The sequence below is a fragment of the Plodia interpunctella genome, chromosome 25, assembly GCF_027563975.2.
Source record: "Plodia interpunctella isolate USDA-ARS_2022_Savannah chromosome 25, ilPloInte3.2, whole genome shotgun sequence".
Classification (NCBI taxonomy): Eukaryota; Metazoa; Arthropoda; class Insecta; order Lepidoptera; family Pyralidae; genus Plodia; species Plodia interpunctella.
Window position 1 is genome coordinate 4,066,057 of NC_071318.1, and position 20,550 is coordinate 4,086,606.

The window sequence follows — 20,550 nt, forward strand, 5'->3', positions numbered from 1 at the left end:
ATTCATTGTAGGATTGAAGGCTGGCAACCAAATATAGAGGGAACAAAAAAATATTTTAATTTTTTATTTAAGTAAAATACTTATATGTTCATAAAAAAGAAAGTGAAGAGGATTTTAGAGGGATTGTAGAAGAAGGAACACATGTTGCAGCTATTAAAACAGTACACCCCGATGAAACACACAAAGGTTTGTCCAGGAAATAAACAATTAACGCTTTAATTTTTAAATAATAAACTGTATAAAAAATTATATAATATGAGCTTTAAGGCGACACCAAAATCAAAAATCAAAATCAAAATCAAATCATTTATTCAGAAATTAGGCCTTCACAGGCACTTTTTCACGTCATAATCTAAATTAAATGATGTTTACCAAAGCTACAAACTACTAGCATTTCGGAACGACCACTGCTGAGAAGAAATGCCGAAAGAAACTCATTCAAACAGTGTTGGTCCCTATTATGCCAGAAGGGCTAACCATTTTTTATATATAAATTTATGTATAATTTTTTATCAGTAATATAACATTAAGTACATAATAAAGTACATGGTCAAAAGGTATACTGAAACATATTATGATCGTGATCAAGTGCTGATGAAAGGAAAATATATATATACTTATATATATATGTATAATTAACCAAACAAAAAAAAAACTTTTAATAAAAGATCGAGCTGACCAGTTCCCCCGGCAGCACCCGTTCACGAGTTGACGCGTGAGTCAGCCATCGCGAAGCTCAACCACAATAGAGGGAACCTCCCGACCCGATCCACGATGCCGCTACCGGTTTGACCATTTGAATGTGCATGACATACTCGATCTCCATAATCTAACATAATATATACCTATGTTACTTTCAGACACTTGGAGATCACAAATCACGTATATGTTTTACAATAAATGTCAAAATATATGTAATAAACATGTCAAGAAAATATATAAATAATAATAAAAAAAAAATTAAAATCAAGTGTGAGAGGTGGAAGTTTTAGGAAGGGTCCAAGGTTTTTTATCATTTAAATAGTCGCTAATCGTGTAATAAGCATTAGCCATTAAAGCATTTTTAATATATGATTTAAATTTTGGCATTGGCAAGTTAATAGCCTATACAGGGAGTTTATTGAACAATTTAACACTTTGACCCACGAAAGACCGCCTAACCTTTTTAAGTCGGAATCTGTTCATACAAAGTTTATGCCTATTACGAGTGACTACACTGTTAACATCGCTCAATGTTTTATACAGGTGTAAGTTAGATTTAACAAAAATAAGTACGTCGAAGATGTACTGAGATGCAACAGTCATAATATTTATCGATTTGAATAATTCTCGCAAGGAATCCCGTGGCTTAAGCCCATAAATAAAACGAATTGCTCGTTTCTGTAAAACGAAAATTTTTCCTATGTCAGCTGCATTACCCCATAACAATAATCCGTAGGACATTATGCTATGAAAGTAGCTGTAATACACGAGCCTAGCTGTTTCGATGTTTGTACACTGTCTGATCCTTCTCACTGCAAAAGCTGCCGAACTAAGTTTTTTGGCCGTGATTTCAATATGTTTATCCCACTTAAACTTACTATCCACAGTAATGCCCAAGAACTTGGCACTGTGTACCCATTCTAATACTTTACCATTAACTACTAAAGGAATATCAAGTTGGGGTGCGTTTGAAAGAGAGAACTTAATACACTTGGTCTTGTCTGTGTTTAAAGCCAGGTTATTAGTTGTAAACCATTCAAGCACAAGTGACATAATATTGCTTACATTGTTATAATTTCTACTTTTTCTATCAACTTTAAACAGTAGTGACGTGTCGTCGGCAAATAAAATTACATCACACAATTGTTGGGCAAGACAAGGAAGATCATTTATATAAACTAGAAATAGAAAAGGACCAATAATGGAGCCTTGAGGCACGCCCATGTGCACAGGAGCGCTGTTAGAGGCTGCTCTATTAATTTCTACTTTCCGAGTTCTATTGTCTAAGTAAGAAGATAGTACATCAAGGGCCGCTCCAGTGACACCATAGAATTTAAGCTTATTTTTCAGTATGTTGTGGTCGACACAGTCAAAAGCTCTTGAAAGGTCACAAAATACACCTATAACATCCTGTCCGGCTTCCCAAGCATCATTGATAATTCCAACTAGAGTGGCTGCTGCATCAGTAGTGGAACGACCTTTAGTGAAACCGAATTGACTATTGTGTAATATTTTGTTTATGTTAAAATAAGAAACTAATTGAGTTAAAATTAGCTTTTCAAAAATTTTACTTAATGCAGGTAGAATAGAAATGGGTCTGTAATTAATGGGATCGTTTTTAGCGCCCTGTTTGAAAAGAGGTATAATTTTGCTGATTTTCATGAGGTCAGGGAAAACTCCATCTGAGATGCAATTATTGAATATAATAGTTAAGTGGGGAGCAATCAGATCAATAATAGTGCTAAGCACTGAGACAGATATACCCCACAGATCCTCTGTATTTTTCATGTTGAGTGCTTTGTAAGCAGATAATAATTCTTCAGGAGAAATATGTCTAAATCGGAAGGTAGATTTAGGATCGGAGGCATTTCTTTTTAATAAATCATCTGCAGCACTGGGACAAGACGAAAGGGAGCCCGTAATATTTTTAGAAATATTGGCAAAGAAGTTATTGAATTCGTTGGCCACTTCGTCATTTGAATTAATGGTTTTATCACCAATTTTTAAAGAAATATTGTTGTCGCGTGGGTTAAACTTGCCGGTTTCTTTATTAATGATTGACCAAGCTGTTTTGATTTTGTCATTAGAATTTTTTATTTTATAAGTTAAATATAAAGATTTTGCTGTTGAACATACCTTTTTAAAAGTTTTAGAGTAACGTTTAACATATGATATAAATTCCGCATTAAAATTATACTGTTTTTGACCATAAAGTTCATACAACTTGTTTCTGCTAATATAAATACCATTTGTAGCCCAATCGCAAAATTTAAGTTTCACTTTATTATTAAAGGTCTTAAGAGGAAAAGTTTTTTGAATTCTGTTTCCACTGTATTCCACCTTAATCCGGTCCCATCCGCGCAAAAATCTATTTTTTAAGATTTGTCTATGATTCTACAAATATAAAAAATAGTTTATTATACCTGCCTATCTGTAGTCAATACTTCTTCAGATTGCTGCAGTAGTCTATCAGTTGTTCAGTTTTTTCTTCCCGTAATACGTCCACGGGAGGGCATTACTCGTTGTTGAAATTAATTCGATATATTCTTCTGTTTTAGAACTATTTTGTATCGCAAACTTGTTTCAATGACGACATTTTGACTAATCTGCTTAGCTTGCATGTTCATTCATCGCTTTTACTTGGTCATATTCTCCTTACATAACTGCGTAGTAAATACACTGGATATAAAAGTCCTTCTAACACACGCTAACTAGGATTTTATTTGTCAGTTCGGAGCGTAATTTCAAGCAAATAATTGAATAACGTAATTCGTCTTCATTGATTGTTTAATATTCAGCTGGGCAGCGCGACTTTAGCTAATAGAATGTCGTAATTTTCGTCAAACGTAATTGTATTGGTTGTTCTAAACTTAGCATAGCATAGCGCGTATGAATTCCATTAATTATCCTGCGATTCAGCTATACGCCATATGATAAAGACGTTACCACATATTTTATCTTTGTGGCCGCAATTCAGACTATAAATTTAATTAAGCTCTAATACAGTGTCAAGTTATATAATTATAGGATACAAGACACCGTTATAATTGGATCACCTGGGTTAATGAAGCTTGGAGACCGTGAGCTTTGCGGAAACTGTTATATTTCCGTGGTGTCTGGTTTATAATAGTACCATCTTTTTCATACAAGGCGACTAAAATAATAGAGAATTTATTTAGTTTCATCTGTCCCGATTTTTGTCTGTCATCAAATAATTTCTAGGTAGCTTGTCTTACAGAGACGAAAATTTCCACGTTGCTTTAAATTACATGATAATTCATTATTTCAGTTAGCATGACCTGATGGTGTACATATGACGATCAGCTTCCAGCGAAGGAACTCCTCAAGGGTTTACTGCAAAGACATGATATTTTTCTCACGCGTTGTATACATATTTCCAAAGATAAGATGACAATAAAAGGCATAATTCATAAGTCCGGTCAACAACCAAAAAAATAACAAACCAGTGTGCACACTTAAAAAAATATATTTTGTCTATTATTTTTGACATAAGTATAAACCCAAAAAAGTCATAAAATTAAAATTTTCGTTACATTTAAATGTAGGTTAAATATATTTGATTTATTATAAAATAAAATTGATTTTTTAAGCTTATTTAAGTAACTGTAAAATTCATTATCCATTCGTTATCTGACAGACAGTAGGTAATGTTAGTTTCCATTCAAAAATACAAAAGCCTCGGAAATCTGTATTTAAATGCACATTTTAGATGTAACATTCATTCGCCTTCCTGAGATATGCATCGAGGGACTAATTTGACGCAGCGGGTGCATTCACCGTGCTGCGTTTGTTTTTGCAAGTCTGCTTGCACGTATTACATTTCTATTTGTACTAGCGACTTGGGCCGGCTTCGCATAGCAACATTTATGTATGTGTAAATCGTCTTAAACTATCACTAAAAAGTCTACATAAGGTATTTGAGTAAACAACGTATCGAGAAGCGACACAATTGTCTACTAGTAAGAACTGGCTGAAGGCAAAAATAATATGCTTAATATAATTGTAATATATTCTGTAGTAGTATTTAACTAGAATTGTTAATTATAATTCTTATAAACATCTGTTGCTTTTTAATATTGTATTTTCTTTGTTAACTAAATTATAAACTTACTTAATTAGGCATAATGTTTTGTTTTGTGTAACCTGTTTTGCATACCTTATGAAATAAATAAATAAATCGACCGGGAAAGTGGACGTTTAGATAAATAGACTAATTAAAAAAGTATATCGATCTATCCCGAGAGATCTGTGTATTTCTATGTATATTATTAATTACAAGACAAGTAACGTGCAAGTTTACTCTACAACTATTGCTATACTGTACAACTAATACAACTGAAAATTCACTCCGCTCATATATATGGCGACTGCCGCGCCACTTGCACGGTAGTAGTACAAGTAGTTACGAAACATGCAAGTCCACCAGTATAGTATGCCAACGATATATGCTTAAATCTAAGTTGAAATTCATATGCAGTACGCATATTGTTTGACTGTGACAGTTGTATGTTGGAATTGTGCTCTGCTTTTATTTTTCGGTGGCTTTCCATTTGTGTTGGACTGGTTTTTAATTCTACAAGTATTGTCTACTAATACTTGTCATTTGGGAAAAAGCTTAACAAGGATTCCAATCACTGGTTTTTCGATTTCTGTTCTGCTGTTTGTTAAATATTGTATATAAATGGGGAGAAGGCGCTGGCAAAAGCAACAAATAATATAACACAATAATCTCAAAATATCAAGAACTTAATTGAAATTGTATTGTGATGACTTTAGCAATAATTAGTTTACATAACGTATTGTTTCACCTTGATAAACCGCTTAGATGTAATATATCGTAATTTAACCTTTTAAATGTATTCTGGTACAAATACGATCCAATGAGGTTCTAATTAGGTTGGATTACTTAATATGGAAAGAGAAATCAAAATGATTGCGGACTCTAGGCACCGATGTGTAGCTCGGCTCGGCTGAGGAAACAACTGGGAAAACGATCACATAAGAGAGAGGGATTGAAAATAATACTCGGATTAATGTTCAATATGATGAAATAGTAACTGATGGTGGGAGTTCAGAGAGTATGTTTTCCGCCCTAAAATTCATATGAGGCATAAATAAAAAGCTAACATGACGACATATAAAAAAAACTATTGGCTAATGCGTACGCGCCATGTCTGGAGTTGCCCTCAAGTGTAATATTGTATAATTATTATGTGCGAGATAGCACGACTCCTATTGTTTTTGGATTTAAAATCTTATGTAGTAGCAATAAGCAAGAGTCGGTTGTACTATTCTGCACCGTCGAACAATGCCAAGGTTACTTATAAACGTGGTAGTGCTGTATTTGAATATGATAAAAAAAAATGTTTACAATATTTTAAGATTGTTTAGTTTTTACAGTTTTCGCTTTTTAAAAATGCATATAATGGCCGCTTAACCCGACAAATTTGAGAAGCCACTTTCATGCCACCATTGTGTTAACCGGGATGTACAAATCTGGAATGGAACCGCAGACGTGACCAACAGCTGTGCTATTTGGTCGGTTTATTCTCATTATTCTCGAATTAACTTTATTTATTTAGTGATGTTTTTGTTACAGCTGTATATAGGGCTGCGTATATGAGTTTTGTGATAACTAAACATCATTTTTTCTTTCTGTCTTGTTTTATTTATCTGTTTTGTCTTACTGTTGATTAGTAGAAAAGGTAATATGGCGTTAAGTCTACAATTCGTACATATTTTTTTGTAATTATGTGCTGTGATGTTGTAAATAAATCAATCTATTTTCTATGTTGACCTGTAGAATATGCCAGCTACTTCTCCCGTGCAGATTGTAGAAGTCAATCAAGGGAGAGTGGTATAAACTGGCGATTACTTTATTAAGGCGATGGGCTGTCATTATTTCAGAATTTCATTTACCAATAAACCTGTTACAGGTAATCATTGCTTTCGGTTTACGCTAGTCTCTGTCTACCCCGTGAGGGATAGTAACATTATACTGTATCAATATCATATTATAATCCAATAATCTAGTGGCAAGTAGTCGCCGCTAATTGGCGTCAACTAGTCGTAAAAGTCATGCCAGAAGCTTTTAGGCGACATGAATAAAATTTGACACTACACTTACTACTAGACGTTAGTAATAACACGCTCGATATGAATCATTGAGATTCTATATAATATTTACTACCAGTATCGCAATATCTCTTTGAGAAAATGTAAAATAACGTCAGCTAGTATCGTAATTTGAAGAAGAAACAATAAAATCCTATTATTAAATTCACAAAACAATTTTTCTATATCGCTTGCGGTTTAAACAGTCTCTGGAATTACCCAACCGATTTCAGAATTCAACCATTTCGAACGCCATCTGCGGCGCGCAACGCTCACATAATTTGATCGGACTGCCACATGCGGCATATGCGGCTAAGATTTGCATTGAAACTTAGTTTTGCTGAATAATTGGACTATTTCCTCTACTAATTTTACTTTATGGATAGCTAGCTGTGCCCCGGGGCTTTGCTCCCGTGGGAATTTCGGGATATAAATATGTGTCATTTCAGATCATATTCTATCAGTGTACCAAATTTCATAAAAATCCGTCCAGTGGATTTTGCGTGAAAAAGTACGGGTAGAATATAACCTGGAATAACACATAGGGTTCCTATTATCCCCTAAAGCCCCGGGGCGCAGCTAGTATTACAATTATACAAGATGAGCGCGAAACACACCACTTTTCTCTAGTAGTCCGGTAAAAAAGGTAACTGGTTTGCTGAAAAATTTACAAACTAATTCATCGTGACATACGCTAGTTCGTTGCAATCAAACTGCGTACGGACCTAGCGTCATGACAGTCAAAATTCATGTTACCACGAATGCTTGACCTACCCGACTAGATAGCATGTTACTGTATCAAGTCTCGTTTGTTTTCACTTGACTTGCTACTAATCACTGTCCTCCTTAACATAATTACACTTGTTGTACTGTTCTCCTTAATACATACTTGGATTTTAAAAAGTTGCGTTTCGAAATAATTTATTTTTAAATGTCGCTTTATTGATATGCTAGTTTCCTCCTTTCCTTTCCTTAGGGAAAAGTACTGACTCGCGGAGAAGAATATAGTGTACCCCGGTAATTCTATTTGAAGCAAGTACATTGGATATTGAGGAAAAAAAGATTCATATGTGGGTGTATGTTGAGTGAACACCCGAGTTCTGAATCTAACTGTCTTACGTGTGATAGGTATATAGTGCTTTATTCGATGTTTGCCTAAGCGAGATGCCTGCCTAAATAATAAAAAAAATAAGAATGAAATAAGTACAATTTCATAAGCTTAGTAATAACTAGCTGTGTCCGCAACTTCGTTTGCGTACGATTCAAAATAAATAGCTCAAATAAATAACCTATACTCACGACTTGAGTTGAGCTGAGTTGAGCTGACTTGATTTGAGCAATTAGGATTAGCAATTGAAAGACTTATTTGTAGCGTGTACATTTATTGTACATTTATTGTACACGCCACAAAATGAAAGACAGACAAGAATTTCAAAAATCAATTTTCTTGGCTTCTATTACTTGTATGAAGACCTTCAGAAGTATTTTTTATTTATTTATATTGAATGTATTATTGGCTCCTCTTACAGTTTTATTATATATATATATATTACAATATATATAGGTATTATAATTTACTCAGTATGCAGTGCACTGGTGTATATCAAACGCAGCATGGCTCGTATCACGGATATCGAATCCGCATGGCGGTGATATCAGCCGAATTCGGTTTGTATACGAGTAGCATCGCTGGAGTGAATATAACTGACTTGATGTTTTTATTCTTTCGTTCTCTTTCGTTTTCAGTTGTACCGGATTATTTTCGGAGCTGTGACGCCCCAGGGTTTGCGTAAATTTGCCATACAAGTAAATAAAAAATGATTTTCTTCATATATTTATTTATGTAACGTTTTAGTTTCGTTACAACCACGAGTGACGATACATATATTATAGATCTATTTAATCTTTGCATGTTTCCAATCCAATCCGAGGCTGTAACGCCGCGAGGCCCAGGATCCCTTGAAATAAACATTTAAATATTGTGATTTTCTAACCAGCCACTAATATTTATAACATTCTACCTGACATCAACCCCTCTTTGTCAAATACGTCCTTGGGAAAGCTATTGTTGATGACAACAACGCAGCACGAAGGAGATGAAATGTGCTGCGTTATCGTAACGGAGCGCGACTCAGCAATGAGGCATTGCTCAAGTCGCCTCAAATAACATCCGTGTGCTGGGAGAATGGAGTGACCCTATCGGACACAAGTTTATATGTTCATCGGCCAAAGAATCCTTTTATCGTACATTCTATGTAAATTGTTTGTATATGCAATTGAAAACATACCAGTCTTAAGAGCCCGTCCCCATTGCTCAGTCGCGCTTCGTTACGTGGACATCTGTCGACGGATCAACGCAGAAGAACGTAGAAATTGTATGAAGTTTCAACGCATAGCAACGCACGTCAATGTCAAAAGATATAGAACACAACAGAGCACGTAGGAGCTGAAACGTACTGAGTCGTCGCAACGGAGCTCGACTGATCAAATAACATGCCCTTATCCCCGTACAGTGCAGACGGACGTGACATAGTATAAGAAATAGATCCAAAGCGAATTCGTGCCCAAAACATCTGCTATGCAAAATAACTAACAAAATTAACAAAAAACCCTAGTTTCGGACGTGGATGAAATCCAGTATTTAGCCGGTATGAAAGAACCTTTTGTGCAGCGAAAAAGTGGGTCATCCTCATAGATATACATACAAATAGATATAGCAGATGAATTTCAGTTCTGCAATTTTTTGCGCTAAATTTCACAGTACATTTTGCGCTGTTAAGTAACATTTTCTAAACGATAATATTCTCAGATACATTTATTATAGCTCCAACCGCGTAACCTTTGTTTGAAGTCACGTCATTATTATCTATTACAAATTTCACTAAAATTGGCTCAGCGGTTTAGTCGCGAGAGCATGACGGACAGACTTGTACTTAGGTGTCTAATAATAAATAAATAAACTCACACATTTTTTTGCAACACATAAAATTACTTAACATCGATTTAGTTTGGTAAATCTAAATTATACGTTAAAACAACTGTACATACTTTTAAACGTAAACAAGTATTAAAAAAACAATTCGATAGTAGATAAGTTAACTGATCTGAAACAGGATTTTAAAACTTAAGAGGTTTTGATCCTTTGCGATATCTAACTTAAAATATATCTGTGGTTATCCTGTGCTAGTACACTGTCGGACAGATTAAGGATGCATAATAGAAATCGTGTGACGTCAGAGAGGAATAGCTTTTGTCATTGGCATAGAAAATTCATAGAAATGTCGAGTGCAATTCAAATAAAAATCAAGTGGATATTGGGGATGTATGTTAGTGAGATTTGGTACTAGGGTTAGAATATAATCTGACTGAACAATATCTATGATCGTAATAAATGAAACTCTTGTGTAGTGGCAATTAAAATGTAAATATATATTGGAAACCAAAAATACTACTCAACTATCGGCGGCAATTTTCTTGACAGCGAAAAATATTTGAAATTAGAATAACATTGTCAACTTATTTCTCTAATACAATTTTGGTGGCCAGTGCAGTTATTTTGTTGTTATTTAAATCTTGGACACTGACAATAGTGCATGTGGTACGTTTTATCTCTTATTTCCATTCCATAAGGAGCGGAGCCTCAGAACGCAACTTCATAATACATAATATTATATATAGTAATTTATACAAAAAAGTAACCAAACTTTTTTTTGTGGTTTGTTGAGAGAAACTTTTTTGTGTCTAGCTTTTTGTTGGCAAACAATGGCTGAGGATAGAGAGAGATGGAAGTTATTACCGATGTTAATAAATGATGAATAAAATACATTTGTTGATCGACTTTTTTAATATATTCTATTCAATTTTCAAATATTATTTTCTTACAAATAAGATCAACAAATCACACGGTGTTGCTGGATACATAAATTCTCGTATGCTTCACATTTGTCAACGATTTCTCTCGATTTATTCATTCAATATTTTTTCATTCAATATTTTTTGGACGATTTAAAAAAAAATTTTTTTACAGAAATAATAGCTATGATATATCTTCCTACCTCTGTTCCACTATCCAGGTCTTTCAGTGTACACATCTGTTGACCAACGCCGCGCAGTTTCCAATTAGTGGCTGGCTTTGTCCTGTATGATTGTCGCCTGGTCCCCAATTCACGACCACTGGCCTAATAAACCGGGTTTAAGGATTAGAACATTTTATCAGGATTATACCTATTGCGAATTACTTTAAACAAATTACAAGTATTAATCATGGTATTAAACTGCCCGAATGTTTCAAGGTTTAGTTTTGATTAATATTCATGACTAGCTCTTGACCGCGGCTTCGCCCGCGTTAATTTCGTGTTCTTATTTTTGTTTATATCTCGGATCTTAAGCAAAGTATTGCGATGAAACCTATGCCAGATTTTAAGTTAGACCATTCGCTGTGAAAACCGTATCCAACTCCATTCAGTATGATCCGCGAACAAAGATATAGACAGATAGATAGACAAAAATGAAAATTATATATTAAGGCTTCTAATATAGGTACAAATAATTCCATAAAGACACCCGATAATCATTTCTCTTTAATATCTCCTGTGTACAGACATAGCCCACTTAAATTTTTTTTATATGTACTTATAAAAATCTTAAATGCAACAATCGCTAATAATATTCCGTCAAATTGATTAAACGCACATTATGTACGAACAAAAACCGAACATCCGTACGTTATAAATATTTGTAGCGCGAATGAAATATTAATTCACTCATCAATTTGGGATTCCACGGACGAGTTAAAAATTTAAAATCAATGCCATTTGGCGGGCTGCCAGACTGGGAATGCAAGATTTTAATGTGGCCAAAAAGTTGTTGGTTCGCCCGCGATGTCATGTGCATATCCGATGGGGCGAAATAAAAATGTTGTTACCATTTTCGGAGGTTGTTTTGCTGGCAATCTAGGTTTTTTATGTCACTAAGCGGCCCGTCCCGGCTTCGCTTAGCTAAAAAAACAATAAAATATACACCTAATAATAATTTAAACACTTGAATGTTCCACAGGAATCATAATTTCTATTGGTGAAAACCGCATGAAAATCCGTTTAGTAGACGCGGCAATGGACTTTGTTTTATTATATTGTAAAGATAAGGATATGGATTTTATAAAAAAAAACATGAAAGATTTTAGAATTAAGTATCTACTTTACATATACTAGTATCTACAGCTTAGCATTTATTCTGCCATTTGTTACTTAATGTATTTTGTGCAATAAAGTTTTTATAAATAAAAATAACACTCGAAAAGAAGGGGCGTGTGGTTCGCGCCCTAGAATAGGACCACTCTATATCCTTCTGTGGATGTCTTACGAGGTGTGTAACGGTTTGCATGACGAGAGCAATGACTGCTGATAGGCAACAATAACATTACAATGATGTCAGGTAGGCGGCCGTTCGTAAAATTACAGCTTAACATCGCATTTTTAGTACTAGACTTAGACTACTAAATAATATTCCTGAAGTTATGTTAGCCCTATCGTGAAACACCCACTCGTGAAACACATTTTAACGCTATCTGTCCGATATGTTACATATAGACTATCGATCGAGATCGAGATACTTTATCAGCAAGCAGGGAAATATACTCTGATAATCTTGTAACAATCGGCTAGATGTGGAACTCCCCTAACAAAACAAGCGCATCCAAACACAACCGGACCAATGAATTCTTGATGTGGACAGCCAATTAACGTGTGTGGATTTAAAGCGAACGCGCCGAGGAAAGTTTACGCTGTGCCAAAATGTTGGAAGATTTGGGTTTATCTGTACAAGGTGGTATTTAATAAATAATAAATAAATAAATATATTAGGACAAATCACACAGATTGAGCTAGCCCCAAAGTAAGTTCGAAACTTGTGTTATGGGATACTAACTCAACGATACTAAATTTTATAACATATACATATATAGATAAACATCCAAGACCCGGGCCAATCAGAAAAAGATCATTTTCCATCATGACCCGACCGGGGATCGAACCCGGGACCTCTCGATTCAGTGGCAAGAATTTTACCACTGCGCCACCGAGGTCGTCAAAATGTATTTACACACGATATTGTTAGGTTATGAGGACATTTTATAGCTTAACCCTATCTCATCTCTCAGAGATGAGCATTTCCTGGTTTCTTCCTCAGCCGTCAAACTTGAAGTCTAGAGTTCAATTTCCTACTTTTTCGTCTCCCTTCTCACGCTCGTCGGCATCTCTGGTTGTCAAATCATTTGCAAAAATATCATCTTTGCCGACATCAAGCCCGCATTTCTTTGGTTATCAAAGTTGTTTGTTCTGCTAGGATCAGTTGGAAAGGCATAGCCTCAGACGGGATGCCTTTTTTTCGCATAAATTTTTTATCCTAATTTAATTTAGCATAACGAGTTAGGCATAAATTTTATTTGATATAATGATGTTTTGACATACTAGTTTTTTGGCATATCTTTTCAAGAAGCATAGTTATAGTTTAGACTAATGTATTTCACCATAATTTTGATTTGCATAAAGCTATAGTGTAGCAGACGGTTAGGGTGCGGCGGCATAAGCCGCCAATATGCTTTAGAATATTATGCTTAAAAATTGTTTTGCTGTTAATCATAAATATGTGTATATTTAGCTGTTTTGTAATGTTAATATTATGCTTAAAAATTGTAATGGTAGGTATGCGTAAATTGTGCCTAAAACGTTAAGCCAAATTAATATTCTGCGTAACTATTACTATGATAAGTAAAAGTATGCCATGTTAAATTATGACATAAAATTGTATGCATAAAAATAGGGAAAAGCCACAGACATATGTTCCCTTACGTACGTACTTAATTTACATCTCTATGCAGTCGTGGGCGTACCAGCGCAGACGGCACTGCATGCGCGAATTCCTCACACGGTCGAGCCGATTTAACCAGATATAGTTAACTAGATACAGTAACTATCCTACTAATATATAAAGTGCTACTAATATATAGATTTCAGCAACATATGGTACACGAATAGAATAAAACTTGTTATGTACCTGGCTATATTTGTAATGTTAATATAATGTTAACAATATGTTTAAATAGTTGTAAATCTACTTCCGATAAGAGCTCAAGGAAATGTACGTCGACCTCTCAGAATGAACTATGCAATGCATTATAATATAAGGCGCTATTAGTCGCACACTAACGCCACACCGAATAGTGGCACATTTTTACAATTTCTTTTATTTCTTAGCGAAATTTATAATAACATCTTAACACATCATCAAGGGAGTTCCACCTCGCCCCGCAATCACTTGGCTAGCGCTAGTGGATCTTTCAAAAAACTCAAGTCGGATTCCGCGGAATCCAAAGTTCACTTTGGATTTTTGACGTTTTTCTTACACAATGCAAATTTGCCTCATCCCATACATATTTGTCAAAATTCTGGAGTGAGTTTAGTTCAACTCGCCGATATACCCGCAAGTGTAGCGCTAGTGTTCGAGTGAGTTTCACAGAATGCAAATTAGCCATATCCGCGCGGAATCCGACGTGAGTTTTATGACGTTTCTTACAGAATCGAAACACTGGTCACTGTAGATAATGAATTTTATATATTAATATTTTTTTATATAATCCTTACATGTCTATCTGTACAGACGCGGTAGTTTGTTTTATAATATGTAAGGATTGTAAAAAATATATATAATCGTTTTGGAATATCGCGAACTGCTGTCTATTCGCGAAACACTCAAAAACTACTGCATGGATTTTCATTCCTGAGGAAGGTTTAGGGGTATAATTTAAGCGACAGAAGCCGACGGGCCGCTGGTATTCTATGATGCAATGTGACTAAACGGATTTTGATGGTCACCTTTTTCGATTTAGTCAACTGTAAATACATTGTGTAATGGAAAACTACCTATATTATAATATTTTTAATGAAATTCTTTAGTTGAAAATTCTTCGAATGAATTTCTTTAGTGTAGGTATAATTGGTCAAGTTCATTTACTATTTTTCACTACATAAGAAATAAAATAAGTTGATGAAAATATTTATTTTAATTTTATTTTAATATCCAATTGGATATATATATACGAACTACTTTAAATACGCACAAAATTGTATTAAACTAAAAACGGATAAAAATGTGTTTGTGGCGCTAGTGTGCGGCTATATAGTGCCTTAAATTAACTCCAGTTGGGGCGAACTTTATTCTTTTATCATTAGGGGCGTTTTTGTACTACTTTCCTAGATATATTTCGAATTTGTTCCAGTTTTTAAACTTTTCATTTAGTTTTATAGTCTGGATTAGAGTTTCCTTACCGAAATCGTTTATAACCCGTACCTTTTTGTATCCTGCTAATTATGACAATTAATTGAATCAATGGCATTATAAAACGTTAACTCTATGTTCGATTCCGCTACATAACGCTACTGTACTGTGCTTGGCTATTGCATAGAGTTAAGATGTGTAGAATCGCAAATTAGATTGTTTTTTTTATGAAGAAAAAAATTACGAATCACAAAAAGTCATAGATTAAAACTTGCTTTTGTTTGTTTGTTTGATACCAGTAATCCTGTATAATTATAATAATCAATGTGATGTCATGTGTGTGTAGGACACGAGTTAGAAAAAATATTACAGAAAAACAAAACATCATAATGAAACACAGAGAGATTTGGTAATCCCCCAATGTTTACTACTTCATTTCCATAGCACCAAGTCAACCGTGTGTTATTTTCAATAATATCTTCATTTCAATACCGTTACGTCAACATAACTATTTAAAAACGCAATAAGAACCTTAAAAACTTGGCATTAAAGTTCATTTTCGATTACGAAATTCGCTATGAGGAATTCAAAGTGAAGACTTCTCAGTGCAAACAATGGTATTGCTGCGATTGTCTGAATCCTTATTGATGGAATGTTAAGGATGATTTTGCTTTGATGTGACAGGTTTTTTTTGAGAGGCATTGGTGCAGAGAATAACCGGAACGCTTGCTGTAAGTGTAAGCCGCAATCTGCCGACTTTCCAGGTATTTCTGATTAATTGTATGGAAACGGCTTCTATTGTTCAGCATCGTAGTTGTGTTGACAAAAGTTATGTCTTTCAAATTTTATACTAGCTTTTTTTTTAAATAAAATTCTTTAAAGTTCTTGTCAAAGATTATTGTTATAAGTCACCCGGTAGGTCGATCATCTTGTGTAATTACATAATTACAGAATATGCGACAAAATCTTTTATCTTTTGATCACTTTCACAGCTTAAAGGGAGCGTCGTCGGTCCAAATACTTACTCGTACTTGATATATATTTCAACTTACTTTCCTGAGAAAAATTATTGACAGACGGTCATCAACGTTATAACTTAATCTTTTAGGCAATTAGACAATTAGGTAATAGGGAAACATGGTATTACTACATGATATTTAAAATAATTTTTTAATAACATTTTGGAGTATTATTTAGTCTTACAATTTATTAAGTTAATGAGACTCTATAACATAATTGGGGTTCTGATTTTTCCTTTTGATGTTTGCAACTCTGAAATTCTATGCATTACATAAATATATAGTGTTTTTATGATAAATCTGTTTCCATATTAGCGTACCGTTTTATCTGAATTCGACCAGATCTCAACGTGAAATATCGGCGCCGTGCAGCGAATGTAAAAGAGGTAGTCCTTACATTACCATATCATTTGACGTTTCAAAAGCCAATTTTATTGCCTTTGTTATCGAAGCGACGATGGAATTAAAACAGCCCATTAAGAGTTTAGCCACTGTTATTGTAGATCCATTATGTCATATTGTCATAGAGTGGTCATCGTGTATAATGGTTCTATGTGTTTATGGAATTCATTCTGTTTGTATAGATTAATGACGACCTCAGTGGCCTAATGGTCATCATACGGACTGCTACACTGGAGGTCCCGGATTCGATCCACGGTCAGGTCAAGATAGAAAATCTGATCTTTTTCGGATTGATCTGAGTCTTGGATGTTTATCTAAATCTATCTATATATTATAGAGTATAGTATTGTTGAGTTTAGTATTCCATAACAGGAGTTTCGAATACTATGGGGCTAACTTAAACTGTGTGATATGTCTTTATAAATATATAAAATTTATGAAAACGGAAATTATTATTATTTTTTTTAAATATAGCTTGGAAGTCAATACAATTGACATCAATCATAATCGGAATGATACAGCAGCAGATACGAAAGAAAGATAAAATTTCACGATAGTATGTCAAATGATTATAAAAATCTTCTATCACGTATGGAGAATTTTAAACATATTATGGATATTATTGGGACCTATAAGCAGATTTAAAAATATATTTTTTTTTATTTATCATTGTTAAAACATCTCTTTTATGTCATCCTTTTATTTTTCAAATTTATTTTCTATCAACGCGAGAAAATATAACTCTAAATATTTTATGGAACAACCTCGATTCACATCTTTCATAAAATATAACTAAGTATCTCTTTAAAAACCACAGTCTAGATACAAATCTCTCATACTACACACAAGCGCGCTCGTAGCTCGTTGAACGTTGAACACAGAGAGCGTGCGAACGCATAATATTGCCAGAGTGATGTAGAATCTACACCCCTATGTATGTCGGAATCTGAAACTAGGGCGTTTTTGTCTGAACTCGGATGCTTACATTGCTTTTTTATCTGTGGATTTAGGGTACTTCATGGTAATAAATATACTTAATTCTAATATAGTTCGAGAGAGTCGACACGCCAAGAAGTAGAATACTTAAATCCATTTTTGCCTGGTTCTAGCAGAAGCAAAAGTATTGTCTTGACGTAGTAATAGAGGATATGTGTGCCAATGGTCTAATAAGCTGTGGTTGTGTAATGGTGAAGCGGTGATGGTGTAATGGTTAAGACGCCCGCCAGTGGATCGAAAGGTTCCAAGTTTGAATCCTACTCGTACCACATGAGTTTGTACTTACGTTTGTATGACCAGCACTTGCCATGGAAAACATCGTGAGAAAACCTTCACACTGGTTGATTATTATTAACTTGTGTTTGAAATGGAGAAGGCAATGGCTAACCACTCCATTAATAACTCCAGGAAAGTTGTTGTGTCTGTTACATTCCACTTAATGACCGTGACCCTCAGCCATGAGGAATACGACTATGAAGAGGTCTCATAAGTAAGGATTCAGATGACCGTACGAAATGAAGGAAAAGTAGGAAAATTATTTGATGAGATCCATAATTGATAGTGATAAATCCACATACTAATCTAATCTGAAAATAAATGATATTTAAGCGAGCATCATCATCTTAGCCACATGAAACTCACTAATAGACATAAACTTCTACTAAAATCTTCCACATATACCGATCGAAAACGAGGCCCAACAGTTTGAACATAAATAGAAGTGCTTTTAATATCAATCACTTGACTATCACCAAGAATAGCTAATCATTAACTTAAATAATTTAAAAAATCATATATATAATTATATATATGTATTTACTTTTTCAACGTTTACATAAAAAAAAAACAACGTAAAAAACCTAACGTCGATTACTTATCAGTATTACTATGAATTGTAGAAACTCCGTTATAAAATACGTGACAAATACTACTTAAATTTTAATAAATATTAATAATTATAATACACAAATGATTCAAACGTATACACGGAACTCATAAAAAACTAGTTGCAAAAACGCTTCGCAATACTTTTTCTGTTTTCGCTCTTCGCGAATCTTGTTTACTCATTTACATTGGCTGTAATATTGGAAAGCTTTGACTGTGTTTTGTCTTCACAGCGTCTATTTCGTATGACGTAGGTACTCTGAATTATTGGAACACTAGCTTTTGCCTGCGGCATCGCCCGTGTAAATTTCCCACGTGGACAATTATTTTTTCTGGCATGAGTACCCTACGTTCTTCTTCATACTTCAAACTACTTGTATGCAAAGCTTCAAGAAGACTGATTAAGTAAATAGAGCGTGAAGAGGTACAACAAGCAAACTTACTTTCTCACTTATAATATTAGTACCTCAAAACTATTTGGATAGTACCTCAAAACTTAGGACTGTGGTGATTAGTATAATAAAATACTCGTTCCTCCTTCCAATTATTGTAACGTATACTTTTTCAAAGTACAACAAATCAAATTACAAACTTTTAAATCAAATAAGTATGGATGCATTATTATATCAGTTGACGATCTTCGTAGCCTAATGGTCATCACGCCGGACTGCTACACTGGAGGTCCCGGGTTCGAACCCCGGTCAGATTAAGATGGAAAATATTTTTTTATCAGATTGACTGGGTCTTTGTATATGTTATAGAATATTGTATCGTTGAGTTAGTATCCCATAACACAAGTTTCGAACTTACTTTGGGGATAACTCAATCTGTGTGATTTATCCCTATATATTATTGTTATATTTGTTGGAAGACTGGCAGCATTTCGTGGCGTGTGGTTCCGCCCTAGAATAGGACCACTCCATATCCTCCCGTGGATGTAGTACGAGGGGACGCCGAAAGAGAAAAGAAAGTATGGCTGAGGAAGAAACAGATAAATAGCTGAGATGGATGAGACTTTTTACGGCGTTAGGAGTCGCTGGCGACATCTAGTATTAAATTTGTTTGTTTGCAATAACTCTATTACACAAAAATAGCTACATCAAAAAATAATACAAGAAATGTACTACGCCGGACTTATCCCATGTAGGGATCTATACACCGTATATACACGAGCTCTACGACCAAACTCAATCGAACTAAACCCAATCGACCCAACTCTTGTTCATTTGTCCTAACTAGACAAAACTTTTTCGATCCAGATCTTGAACTAATCAAACCGAAATCAAAGTTGAGATGAAGGGGAATTGGAACTGTTTCTAAATAACTTTAGAAGAAGATAGCTATATTATTAATGGATTGGTCTCACGGGATGATCTTCTTCATAGTCGTATTCCTCATGGCTGATGGGTGGGTAATAGTAATTACGTGATTATTAATGGAGTGGTTTGGCATTGTTTTCTCCATATCACACACAAGTTAATAATCAACAGTGTGTCAGGTTTCCTTACGATGTTTTCCTTCACCGGAAGCAGGTGGGGGCAGATAAAAACTTGGTACTACACATGAGTCAGATTATTATACAAACTCATGTGGCATGCGTACGATTCGAACCTTCGACTCTATAAATAAATATATTAGGATAAACCACACAGATTGAGCTAGCCCCAAAGTAAGTTCTAGACTTGTGTTATGGAATACTAACTAAATGATACTATATTTTATAACAAATACATACATAAATAAACATCCAAGATCCAATCAGAGAAAGATCATTTTCCATCATGACCCAACCCACACTGAGGTCGTCTATTCTTTTTTTTTTCTCTTCACTACGTCACATCACGTAGATGCGAGAATCACAAAGTTTTAGATTATTTTGGATAGATCTCAAAATTTGAGGAGAAGACCATTAATAATTACATAAGCCAAATCATTATTTTAGTAACAAATTCTAAAAGCCAACATTGAAACCAAAAGTTAACAAATCATATCGTAATAATCAATAGTCCTTATTAAAGCAGAAATAGAATTGACACTCGTTAAAATTACAAATATAAATTTGCAGTCGTAAAATTTATGACGCTGGAATTCGCAACTCTATTACAGCTGTTTTAAGGGATAACAATGATGAAGGGTG

At 34.4% G+C, this 20,550-nt stretch overlaps 1 protein-coding gene across 1 annotated transcript in view; it reads right to left on the reverse strand.

Moving 5' to 3' along the window:
• The window catches only part of LOC128680825 (cell adhesion molecule Dscam2-like), a 153,568-nt gene extending 144,390 nt beyond the window's left edge, over positions 1-9,178 (reverse strand). The window contains exon 1 of the mRNA XM_053764262.2: positions 9,126-9,178. The gene's annotated coding sequence lies outside the window, so the exon portion shown is untranslated. The remainder of the gene's footprint in view (positions 1-9,125) is intronic.
• Between the last annotated feature and the right edge of the window lie 11,372 nt (positions 9,179-20,550).